The sequence below is a fragment of the Schistocerca piceifrons genome, chromosome X, assembly GCF_021461385.2.
Source record: "Schistocerca piceifrons isolate TAMUIC-IGC-003096 chromosome X, iqSchPice1.1, whole genome shotgun sequence".
In the NCBI taxonomy this organism is placed as follows: domain Eukaryota; kingdom Metazoa; phylum Arthropoda; class Insecta; order Orthoptera; family Acrididae; genus Schistocerca; species Schistocerca piceifrons.
Genome location: NC_060149.1, coordinates 217,026,488 through 217,038,897, shown reverse-complemented (window position 1 = coordinate 217,038,897; position 12,410 = coordinate 217,026,488). Strand labels below are relative to the sequence as shown.

Here is a 12,410-nt window from a genome sequence, read left to right as displayed (position 1 = left end):
TCAGAACCTTATTATTATCATCTACCTCCAACTGCTGATGTAATAATAAGTTTCTGCAAAGATACTCAGAGAAGGTGCTTCCTTCACTGTTGCCGGTAACTTTCCTTCTCACAGACTTACCCTGGTACCCTGCCTTTCCTTGGATCTGTTTATGTTGGAGTGTGTCTTGAGGATTCTGTATGGACCCCTCTGTTGTGTTAATTTGTTGTACTGATAGCAAAGTATTTACACAATCAGACCATATGAGGAACTTTGCTTTCACTCTAATTAAAGGATTATTTTTGTGAATTTAAGCTCTTTGCTCCATACAATAAATGTATTTAGCACATCAATCTTAGACAGGCTAAAACTATAGATGAGAATACCAAATCCCATTACCCAATTTAAACTCTGCTATGTATAGTGAAGTAAAGTCACTATTTTGTTTTAAAATATTAGTGAATATACACTTAAAATCATTATCAAACACCCACAATTTCTTATTCTGAATCATGACGAAAAATCATTGGATCTTCTAAGGAGCCATGGTGGTAATCTATGTCAAGCCTGTCTAGAATTTACCTGACCTTAAAATTTCTAGACGCAAAATACTAATGATGGGGCAGAACCACTTTCTGCACTTCATGCACATGCTCAAACTTTCATTCAACCAATGAGGAAGTCATTCACTGCGTCATACCAGTTGTGTAGAGCTGTACCACATATTCATTGGAATCCTTGGTTAATTTGAAATGACTAAATATATTTAGAAATGTAGCTATATCAAGTTTTTGATGAAAGCTTAGTGATTTTGAAAGCAGTAGTTTGTAAGATGCAGCAGGATTTTGGTGATAATGCTATGCAGTAAACAGAAAGAGAATTAACCAGATTCTAGATGGCTACACACCAGTAGCTGCATTGCACCTGTTGTTGACAAAGTGCAAATTCTGACAAAGGAATATAGTTGTTCAACTATACAGGAGATCACAGAATAGGTCACGACCGATTAAGATCCTGTGCATGCAATATTATGCAACAATCTGAACATACTTGATACTGTAGACATAAATTCAGAATCCCTTAACATCGTTATAACTGGCAATGAGTCACAGGTGTACAGGTAACACCTGGAAACAAAAGCACAGTCATCACAACGGAAGCATTGCCCGCTCTCCAACAATGAAGAGAGCATAACTAGTGTGAAGCACGATAAAAGTTACACTGAGTGTTTTCTTTGATAGCTACTGAAATGTGCATTTGAAGGATAGTAACAAAAATAGTAGGAAGTAGAAGCTCTCAGGCATCTCTGTAACTTAGTTTGGTGCACAAGCATAGATCACTACATGGTGAAAACTACAAGGTGTGTCTGAAAAGTTTGGTGAACAGTTCCATATGTTAAAAACTGTGCTGGTTAGGGTGAGGCACCCACGGATACACACTGAGATACATCACCATGTGTCTGTAGCTCATGGTTCAGTGGCTAGCATTGATGCCTCTTGATCATGGAGTCCCGGGTTTGATTCCCAGTTGGGTTGGGGATTTTCTCCGCTCAGGGACTGGTTGTTTGTTTTGTCCTCATCATTTCATAATCATTCAGGAAAGTGGCAAGACTGGACAGTGAAAAGATTGGGAATTTGCACAGGTGCTGATAACCACACAGTTGAGCACCCCACAAACCAGATATCATCAACACCCCCTATTGTGTCCTCTATTGTGCAAATCGCCAAAGTGAAGTAGTGGTGCTTGTTGAGACCATGCTGTCAGTCAGTATGAGAACTCATGTCATTGCAAAGTAGAGTAACATGTTAACATTAAGCTTTACTTCAAATTATGGAAAATGATGGCGGACTCTTGTGGAATGTTAGTGCAGATATACAGCATTGAAGCAGTGAGTAAAAACTGTGCATTTGAATGGTTTACAGCTATATCTGTGAGTAGCCAGACATCCGTGCATGTGTCAGAACCCAGGAGAAAAACACCGAGAGCTGCAAGGCAGAAGGGCCACCTGAGAAAGAGAACATGACACCAAGCTATAGCCAAACTATGCATGGCTGACTGATGGTGGAAAGGAGAAAACCTAAGCAACCGACGTCAACAACAAAGTGCAAAGCAGAAACCCTCACCACAATGGTGTCAACACATCAAGAGCAAAGAGAGAGACAGTCTGAATTATAACCAGAGAGAAAGACCAATGGCCAAGTGAGATAGTTATAGAATAGTCCATACTACAATGATGATGATGATCGACAATATGAGATGCGAATACAGAACTGACTGACTGTTTTCTGGGCAGCCACATTTATATTGGTCACAAGAGCCACTAGTGGCTGGCATATTCACATGGCAGGACAAGTGGTACACCCAAGCAGTGAGTGCAGTGCTGCAGCGAGACTGCGTCTCCTAATGGCCCTCTAGGTCAATTTCCTCCAGCGGGCATTCAACTTATGTGCAGCCTGATACCAGAGCTTTACAGACAGATGAGCCATGTTCAGGCCGACTGTCAACAAACAGATATCCCAGACAACATCAAATGAGTGTGACGGATGCTTGTGGATGTTTGGTGGCTGTCTTTGAGAATGATAATGGAAGAGTTGAGGGTAAGCAAATACAGTCTAATCACAAGTTTTCACAAACGTGTTCAGCACACGTTGACAGATGAGCAGAAGCAAACTGATGGAAAAGTCTGGAGATTTCACTGACATTTGTGACCGGAATCTGCAGCTTTTAGAAACCACCATTACAAGACTTAAGAGCTGGCGATACCAATATGATGCAGAGGCTAAATGACATTTAATAGCATTGTGTTCATTTCTTCTTCAGTTCCTAAAAAAAAGTCTGCTAACAAAACCCAAGATTAAGACAATGTTGACTGCCTTTTTTGACAACAAGGGCCTGATCCATCATGAATTTCTACCCCAGTATCAAACTGCCAATGCATAAATTTACAAGGGAGTTTTGAAATAGCTGCTGCAATGCATCTGGCAGGTTTGGCTAGAACTTTACTTGAGTGGACGGTGGAATTTCCTCCACAATGCCTTTCCACACACTGCAGTCAGCTTGCTCAACTTTCTCAGTCAATGCAAAGTGACTGTACTTCAAAATCCTCGTTATTCTCCAGATTTGGCACAAAGCTGAATTTTTGTATCTCCACCTTAAATTGGCCTGAAAGACTTCCACTTCACATATGTTGGTTACATCCAACAAACACATGACCGTGGTGCTTAGAGTGATTCCACAAGAAGTGTTTGCTGACAGTTTGCTACAGCATTGCAACTGATGTCAAAAGTGTGTTGCAGCTAATGGTGATGACTCTGAAGACCAGTAAAGGTAATTTTCTTGTAATGCTTGTTTCCTTGCAACTCATTCATTGATTCCAAACTAGTTTTGATGTTGAGAAGTGGAATTATAGTGTAGCAAGATTCTTTTGCTGGAGACACATTTCTCCTTGCACCTGTTATTCATTTATAGAATTGAAGAATCTACTGAAAGGATACAGTGGTAAAAGGGAGGATGTGAAACAACAGTGGAGCTACGGCCCATTCCAAAAGAAGTCCTCTGCAAGTGTTTCCAGCAGTGGAAGGGTCAGTGAGCTAAGTGGCCAGAAGCTCCAGAGCCATTTAACCAAGTCTCCTTCCCAAACTCCAAATGCAGATGGAATGGGAAGGAATCTTAATAGATAATGAAATTGGAAGTTCCATTTGTCATGCACTTCACTGTCGTCTGCAGAACATAAGATGTAGAACCAGAGGATTTGAGTTCTAATCATGTTAGTTATGCAATATATTTTTCCAAGACAAAGGGCAGTACTTTTTAAACTGACCTTTATTATTACAGTTTGCTATACCTACCAGTAATGCTAAAAGGCACTTTCAGGTTAAAATACCAACAGACTCCGTGGATTTTAAATGGTTATTAATGAAATGATCACAGGACGATGACTCAAATTATCAGAAAGTATTTCCACTCGCCACTGGAAGAAATGTTCTACAGAGAAGAGTCACAAAAGAGTATGTAGCCATTCCTTAATGCCTAAGGCCTCCGGCATGGTCAGGTTGTCCAGGGTAGTGGGGTACCTCCTGAACTCACAGTGCAGTGAACTAATAAGACCAAGATGTGCTGGTCATGTTCTAATGGGGATGTTCTGATCATGATTGTTAGATATGTAATATACCTTAATTAGGAGTGATAAAGAGAGATGACATCAGAAGAAGGAAGGGAGGGAGGGAGGGAGGGAGGGAGGGAGGGAGGGAGGGAGGGAGGGAGGGGGGAGGAGAGGAAATCACGTCAAACATCTTCATTACTGCAGCACTTTTGAGTTTGTCAGATCCAGTAACCTGAGCTGGGGCTGTTCAGAGCCATTAGAGCTGTCATGGTATCAACATACATTTGAAATTATTGTTATTAATATTACATATATACATATTACGTGCTATCATTTAGAGATTATTGGAAAGGTCTGAATGTACCATGGCAGCCAATTTACTGTAAGGTTTTTTGTGTGAAACACCCTTTGTATTTTATGTGCTGTGAGCTGGCATCGCCCGAGGGATGGCCATAAAGTTTTGATTAAACCTCAAAAAACTATTTACTCTTCAATGTGAGACTTTTTTTTTCTCGGGGAGCTGGATTGTAGTAGTTTGTGTTTTTGCTGTTCAGTATATCTTCCAACTCAAAAACTACCTTGTCACCATTCTTGAAACATGCAACAACTTCTTCAAACAAGGAAAGAGGATGAAGTCACTGGGTGCCAAGACCAAGAACAACATGCCGGTCATATGGTCCTGTAACAGTTCGCTCCTTACAAGCATGGTTTGCCCATTACAAGTATCATCTGTTAGCAACACACCAAGCAGTCCCAAAAATCACTCAGCATCATGTTGTCTGATTATGGATGAGTTTCTGCTTGTTTCGACAGAGGGAAATCTATAAGTTTCCACTGCTTGCTTTACTTCTTTGCCCCAAGATCATAGTGACACTTAGATATGCGTAGCACTCATCTATGTGATTATTTATTGATTTAATCTATGTGCTCTGATAGTACACTGTGTTACAGATGTCTAATAAACTTTGTTAACATTGTTAACATATAGTATGGACAGATTATGGTATTATAATACATTGCCACAGACTGACTAAATGGAAATGGAAATGCTGTGTGGTTAGGGCCCCCCCCGTTGGGTAGACCGTTCGCCTGGTGCAAGTCTTTCAAGTTGACGCCACTTCGGCGACTTGTGTCTCGATGGGGATGAAATGACAATGATAAGGACAACACAACACCCAGTCCCTGAGTGGAGAAAATCTCAAACCCAGCCGGGAATCGAACCCGGGCCGTTAGGTATGACATTCTGCCACGCTGACCACTCAGCTATCAGCGGCGGACACTGACTAAATTAGCTTCACTTAACAGTTCATGTCCTGCACTTAAACATAACCAGCAAGATTTATTTTGCTGGTATTCTTTAACAGAATGAAAACAATGATACTGCAATTAGGACTTCATGGCTCTGCTAAATTGTATGTTATCTTCAGCACACTTAATAATGTGGAAACATGTTGAACAGCTGGATGCCCATGCATAATGCTCTCTTTTTACAAAGTTGAGTGTTTCCATGTCACACAGAGAGTTGAGTTTCTTCTGGTGTTGTGTTTGTCTATTTCATTACTTTTTGAGTCTGGGTTCAGCTGACACTGTGATTAAAAAAAAAAAAAAATACAGTCTTCAGAACGTATAGACAAGGTAGTGTTAGGGTCTCCAGCTTCCTGAAGATGGATTTGCAGGAGTCTCTAGGTTTGCTGCCATTAATTATCCTCACACTCTCTTCTGGATTTTGAAAGTGCACAGGGCAATTGAAGAATTTCCCCTAGAATGTCACTCCATGCTTTAGGTGGGCCTGTATGGGAGTTGTTGAGAGAGGTGTGCATTTTGTGTGATGTGAAAATTCATGGAAACTGTCTTTTTATTGTTGATGGTTATTTTGGTGATAGTAGCTCAGCTGCTGAGTTCTCCCCTTTGAGGAGTACCAATTGTGTCATCAGCAAATATCATGGTCTTGTGTGCATATACACTCAGGCTCAAATCCTTAATATACAGGAGGATTAGTAGAAGTCCTAATACTGAGCCCTTTGGCACATCTTGTTTGACAGTGTAACAACTAGATAGGATTTCGGTTATTGAATTGAGCTGTTTGTTAGTGTACTTCATGCTGACTTTCTGTATGTGACTGCTTAGGAACAATGCAATGCTTCATTAGCCAGTCTTCTGATACCATATTGTTAAATCTGTTCCAGCAATATTCTGTGATCTGCTCTGTTAAAAGCCTTTGGCAGATCTACAAATATTCCTGTTGTGGACTGTTTTCTATGCAACAGATCTACTGGATAGATGTTATTAAAGCACAGCTACTCGCGGAGGTCCAATGTGCCGTAATTATCGTATGGCAGTGAAACTTGATAAATATTCTAATGCTTTACTTTGGAACCAATTTATGCTGGAAGACAAACTGGTTACAATTTTGGCCATCAGGTGCAATTCTGACACTGTGAATGCAGGGAAGGTGTATAGAAATGTTTCCAGGTGTAATGGATAGGGAGTAGAAAAATTCACATGTTGCGATAAATGCAAATTAGATGTGAATTCTGCTTCAAAATGAAAAAAAAAAAAAACACACAATTTCCTAACAGACACTATTTCATGGTGAACTGTACCCAGATGAACTACTTTATCAGAGACAGTGTGAAATACCTCTACTTTCTGCGTATAAATATCGAAAATGTAGCCAATTTTCAGTTACTGGTATTGTACATTATCTGGCGAGGTCCAATTTGGAAAGATAATACACAACCCTTACAACACCAGAAGAGATTGGTAATCTGTGTGTCTGTTCTGCTTTTGCAGAACATGGGTGTAAGCTGTTGTCCTGTGAGAGAGAGGTGGTGCTTGTTTCCCCTCTAGCAGTCAAAAATCTAACTGTTTATGCTCATAGCAGTCTGGCACTATACAGTGTCTGCACTCTGTGCTATAGCTTCTGGAAAATGAAATCTGTAAAGTTTTTCTATTCCACCAAAATCCTTTCCCTAATGTTAAAATAGTTACTTTCAGTTCTACTTCTACACTAAATGCCTTGTCAGTTCTATCTGTGGTGTGGACCGCACTGCTACAAATGCCTACAAAAGGTTGAACTTAATATTTTGCAGATTTTCTAATCATAAAATTGGATGGGAAAAGAAAAATAATGTCCAGAAACACCTTAAATCAGAGGCACATTCAGTTCACTGATGGGAAAACGTCACTCTTTACAATATAACAATCATTTGTTGAAAGCTTAAATAGAGCCAAATGAAGAAAACAAAGGCCATTTCTGAACAAATGCTGTTGAAGTTCTTACAAAACCAAACATTCCAATAAAAAAAGTTCGCAATCAGCATTTTTTTAAACAGTTAATTTCAAAGAACTAAGGCTTTGCTTACCTTCAACTGTATAATGTGACAACCTTTTAGATTTGTGGATCTAATAATTTACAAAAAACAAAAAAAATTGAAATTTTTTGCAATAATAGAAGCAAATTTTACCAAAAATAGAAGCTAAATTTTCTGGTTCCTTAATGGATTAGCAACGGGACGTGGGCAGAAAAGGTCAAACAGGTGAGACAGGCATAATGTTGATTTTATTACTAACTACTGCTTACACAATTTGTTCACCATGAGCACTGTAGATGTCAACGATGTGCTGCATCTTTAAAATCATGTGATCACAGCAGTTCCAGTGGACGGTGGGCTCCATGTGGTTCCCAAGTTGTACAGCGACCGTAAACCATAAAATTACCCAATAAGTAGCAACCAGTCACAAAATCATTTTTTATTTATTTACTTTTGCAAATCAATTTCAACTGATTAACAACCATCATCGGTTCTGTCAACGAATATGTGCCCTGAGTAGTAACACTGTCTTAAGCAGAGGTCAAACATAAAATTACGTTTGACTTCTGCTTAAGACAGTGTTACCACTCAGGGCACATATTCGTTGACAGCACCGATGATAGTTGTTAATCAGTTGAAATCGATTTGCAAAAGTAAATAAATAAAATATGATTTTGCGATTGGTTGCTGCTTATTTGGTAATTTTATAGTTCCACTGGAATCTGAGCAACATGTCACCGTATACTGGCCTTCAGGTCCCGTAGAGACCGAACCTGTCCCTGGTAAATGCATTCTTTTAAACATCACCAAAGCCAAAAGTCACATAGACTCAGACTAGACAATCCTTCAGGCCTTACAACTGGAAAATCTCTGGAGATAACATCTTAATGGAGGGTTAAAAAATGGTTCAAATGGCTCTGAGCACTATGGGACTCAACATCTGAGGTCATCAGTCCCCTAGAACTTAGAACTACTTAAACTTAACTAACCTAAGGACATCACACACATCCATGCCCGAGGCAGGATTCGAACCTGCGACCGTAGCAGTCACGCGGTTCCAGACTGAAGCGCCTAGAACTGCTCGGCCACTCCGGCCGGCAATGGAGGGTTAATGGGGGGTTTTCTTTCACTGGGCGAGTAACATGTGGTGTTGTCCCATCTTGCCTAAAAACTGTGGTGCTCTTTCAAAGGAATCGCCTGCTGTACAAGGAGTACTCAATAACATGCAGATGTAACAGTATACCTGACAGGCCTTCTGGGCATGTTCTCTTCAAAGAAGAATGAACCAAGAATAAAGGTACTTGTGAATCCACACTACATAGTAACATACGGGGAGTACAATGACTCTTTATGCACAGAATACAGTTTAACAGTACCCTATATGTGACAGTTGTTTGTATTCACTGCACCCTGTAGTGTAAAATGTGCCTCCCACATTTCATTAGCTTTGGTCTGTGCCAGAAACTGAAGAGCAAATTCAAAATGTTGCTGCGGATCATGAGATTTTAGTTGCTGCATCATCTGTATCTTGTACGGGTATCAGTGTAAAATAGACCCAAAACTTTCCACAATGTTGACCATGGGATGGACAAGTTTTGTGACACTGCATGAGCACTAGCACTACCCAGGGCATGTGCTGCATGGTCAGTTACAGTAACAGCCACCTTTCTAAACCCATTTTGGGATAAACTCTGTAAACCTTTTTTATCTATGAAGCCCATCAGTTGTTTGTGCATAATTTTTTTCAAATATTGTACAGAACCAGGATGAAACTGTGATAGGCCTGGAGTTGTTCATGTCTTTATCATCACCTATTTTGAAAACAGGAATTACTTTAGGCAGTTCCAGTGCTTCTGGGAAAGGATCTGCCTGGAGAAAACAGTCACAGAGGTGAGTCAGTGGTTCAGCAATAGCATGCACACAATTTTTGATGACTGTTGGTGGAATACCATAAATGCCAGCTGAATATGAATTTTTCAGCACACTGTGGCCTTTTGCAACATCATTTTCCATGACTGTTGTAATGAATACTAACTCTGTACATGTGTGATATTTCTGGTTGGTATTTTGTGTTTGGATTATTTTTTACCAATTTTTCAGCTATGCTTGTAAAGAATTTGTCAAATGTGTTCACCACAGCTTCAGTATTAGATATAAATCCACTGTTGTGTTTAACTTCTATCTTGGTATGTGTAACTTTTTTTCAACTCTCTTTCCCTTTTCATAATATTCTACACTACTTTCACTTTGTTGTTGGATTTGGCAATGTACTCATCATTGTTCATCCTTGTAGCATGTCTTTTCACACTTCTTAGGATACATGAGTAGCTTTTATAATATTTGATTGTTGAGGGGAGTCATTACTTGGTTTACATAACATAGGGAGAATTCTCTTACTTTTGCAAGAGGTTTTTATAGCTAGTGTAATTCAGTTCTCTTGCTATTATTTATTGTTACTCATTTATGTGTAAAAGCCTTTTCAAAATGGTGGACCACTTTGTCAAGAAGTATGTTACATTCTATGCTGACATCATTGGCTGCATACATTTCTGTCCACTTTTCTTTACTTAATAAGGTATTTAGTTTGTTTAAGTTCCTTGGAGTGTACTACCTATGTAAAGTTTAATGTGGGATTGGGTTTGAGGTAGCTGTAGTATTGACATCTAGTATGACAATTAGGTGAGCAAGGAATCCTGTATTGTGTACTTCCAGTGTTGCACTAAGTTTATTTCTATTTGCAAGAATTTGGTCTATGGCTGTCTTTGATGTAGGTGTTATTCTAGTGGCCTTATTTACAAGCTCATGCACATGGTAAGATCTTGCAATGTTAAGCAATGTCTCCTTGTTTCTAAATTCAGTAAGGAAGTCAATATTAAAGTCACCCCATATAATGACAATCATATTTCCACTGAGTTATTTTGATAAAAGAAGAAAGTCCAATTTAAGCAGGAAATCGTGAATATTACTGGAGGGGGAATGGTAAATTTTAACTACAATGGGATTTAGATTTGCAAGTTTTATGGCTGCACTTTAAAAGTTATTATATACTCCTATTTCCTTTCTGGAAAGGGCGAGGGGTGTCAGAAAGTTTTCATTTGGTCTCTGTGACTTCTTTACCCATTTGTCTAGTGTTGGTTGCACAGTATAACCACTATTACCCTTTATCTTATGGCTTGTTTGGTTTGACCCATTTGCTTATAGGTAGCTGCTTTTTGGTTTCTGACTTCCAGTTTCATATTGTCTCCTATAGTCACCAGGAAGGCCAATCGATTGCAAATAATCTCCTTAGCACATTTGTTCAGGTGAAACTTGTGTGTTGTGAATCGGTTTCTGGTTAGTCTCTCTATTTCAAAGTTCACAGCAACTCTTCTTTTGTATACACATTTTGCATCACTGAGTAACTGAATCAGGCAGAGGTCTGCACTATTAATTTTTCTATTTAAAATGTGTACACCATATCTCCTGGGTATAGAATGGATAATAATATTCATTTTGTGACTTAGAGTGCCTATTGGTTCCAATGGTTCTACCACATGTTTCATCATTAGTTCAAGAGGTTTGTCAGTTTCATTTGAACCCCCATTACAACCACAGTATCCCGCGTACAATAGCTTCATGTCAGGTTTGTGCATTATTTACTACCTCTTTTAGAGAAGCACCAGTTTTCACTATGCTTTTTACTTGGTATGAGGGTCCTAGTTTGCCTTGCAGTATTTGAGCACAGTCTCTTCCACAACCGTGACATAATATTAGTACTCCACTCTTTTCCAAGATTTTTTTGGTAGGTAACAGTCTGTTATTTCTTTTGTTTTTGTCTTGCACACATTTGGTAGATAGTTTTGCTAATTGGCAGATTGCTCATACACAGTGTGGCTGATTTTTAATTATTTTTGCGTTAAATCTTGCACAATATTGAACTGTATACTTTCTCTAATGCATCCTGCACCATCTGGTTATCAGACATTACAGGTCTTTTAGCACTTTTTGAATCTGTTTCATATTAGCCTACTGTCACATTAGATTTTTGTAATATGGAAGTGTAGGCAACACTCGATAATGTTGGCAATCAATAGTGAGTTTTGAGCATAATTTATGGCATGACTATTTCTTGGAATTCGCTGAACCGGCAGACATCACTTTTTGCTACCGATATGTCTATTTGGAGCATGGGATACGAGTTCATAATTCATGAGTTTACTTTTTTGGTCCACTCAAGTACATTACACTTCTCTTCCAGATCTTGACGGGTGGCTAAAGAAGTTATATGGATCAGTCCAACTCAGCTGCCACATTTTCACTGTGTGTGTGTGTGTGTGTGTGTGTGTGTGTGTGTGTGTGTGTGTGTGTGTGTAGGGGTGGTGGGGTGGGGGGTGGGGGGGTTGAAAGGGTACGAGTCCAGTGGGCAAAGGCTTTCGTCATGTGAGGTGTTGAAAACTTATCTGTGACTGAATTTCAATTTTTCCACTGTTGCCTCATTTGTGGTATGTGGGTCTCAACTACCAGGGCCTCCACTTCTCTTGTGATTCCTGGTTCTTCACAGAGTGATGGTCTATCACTTTGTTGTTCGACATTCATACTTGTTGACCACACTTGAAGGTGCCACATACCACTGAGTCATATTATGCTGCATTTTTTTACCACACACTTCGATTTGCATGGATTGTTGCGGCACTGTTTCTTCCAAATTCAGAAAATGAACTACCACATATTATTTCAGTTTACCAATAGGCTGCATCATTTTGTTTTGGCTCCTCTAGTGTTGTATTATGGTACCGTGGAAGAAGAACTTCAGTGTGTGCCAGGACTGCAGACGTGTACTTGCAAACAAACAAAAAGTGAATTATGAACTTTTTCTCTCTCTCTCTCTCTCTCTCTCTCTCTCTCTCTCTCTCTCTCTCTTTTTTTTTTTTTTTTTTTTTTTTTTTTTTTTTTTTTTTTTTTTTTAGGTGATAATTTCCTGTTCATTCGGACATGTCCAAAAGAACACACACCACATATAGGCGAGTAGCCAACAA

At 39.3% G+C, this 12,410-nt stretch overlaps 1 protein-coding gene across 1 annotated transcript in view; it reads right to left on the bottom strand.

Annotated features, from left to right (window-relative positions):
* The window catches only part of LOC124721343 (delta-1-pyrroline-5-carboxylate dehydrogenase, mitochondrial-like), a 115,105-nt gene that overhangs the window by 5,944 nt on the left and 96,751 nt on the right, over positions 1-12,410 (bottom strand).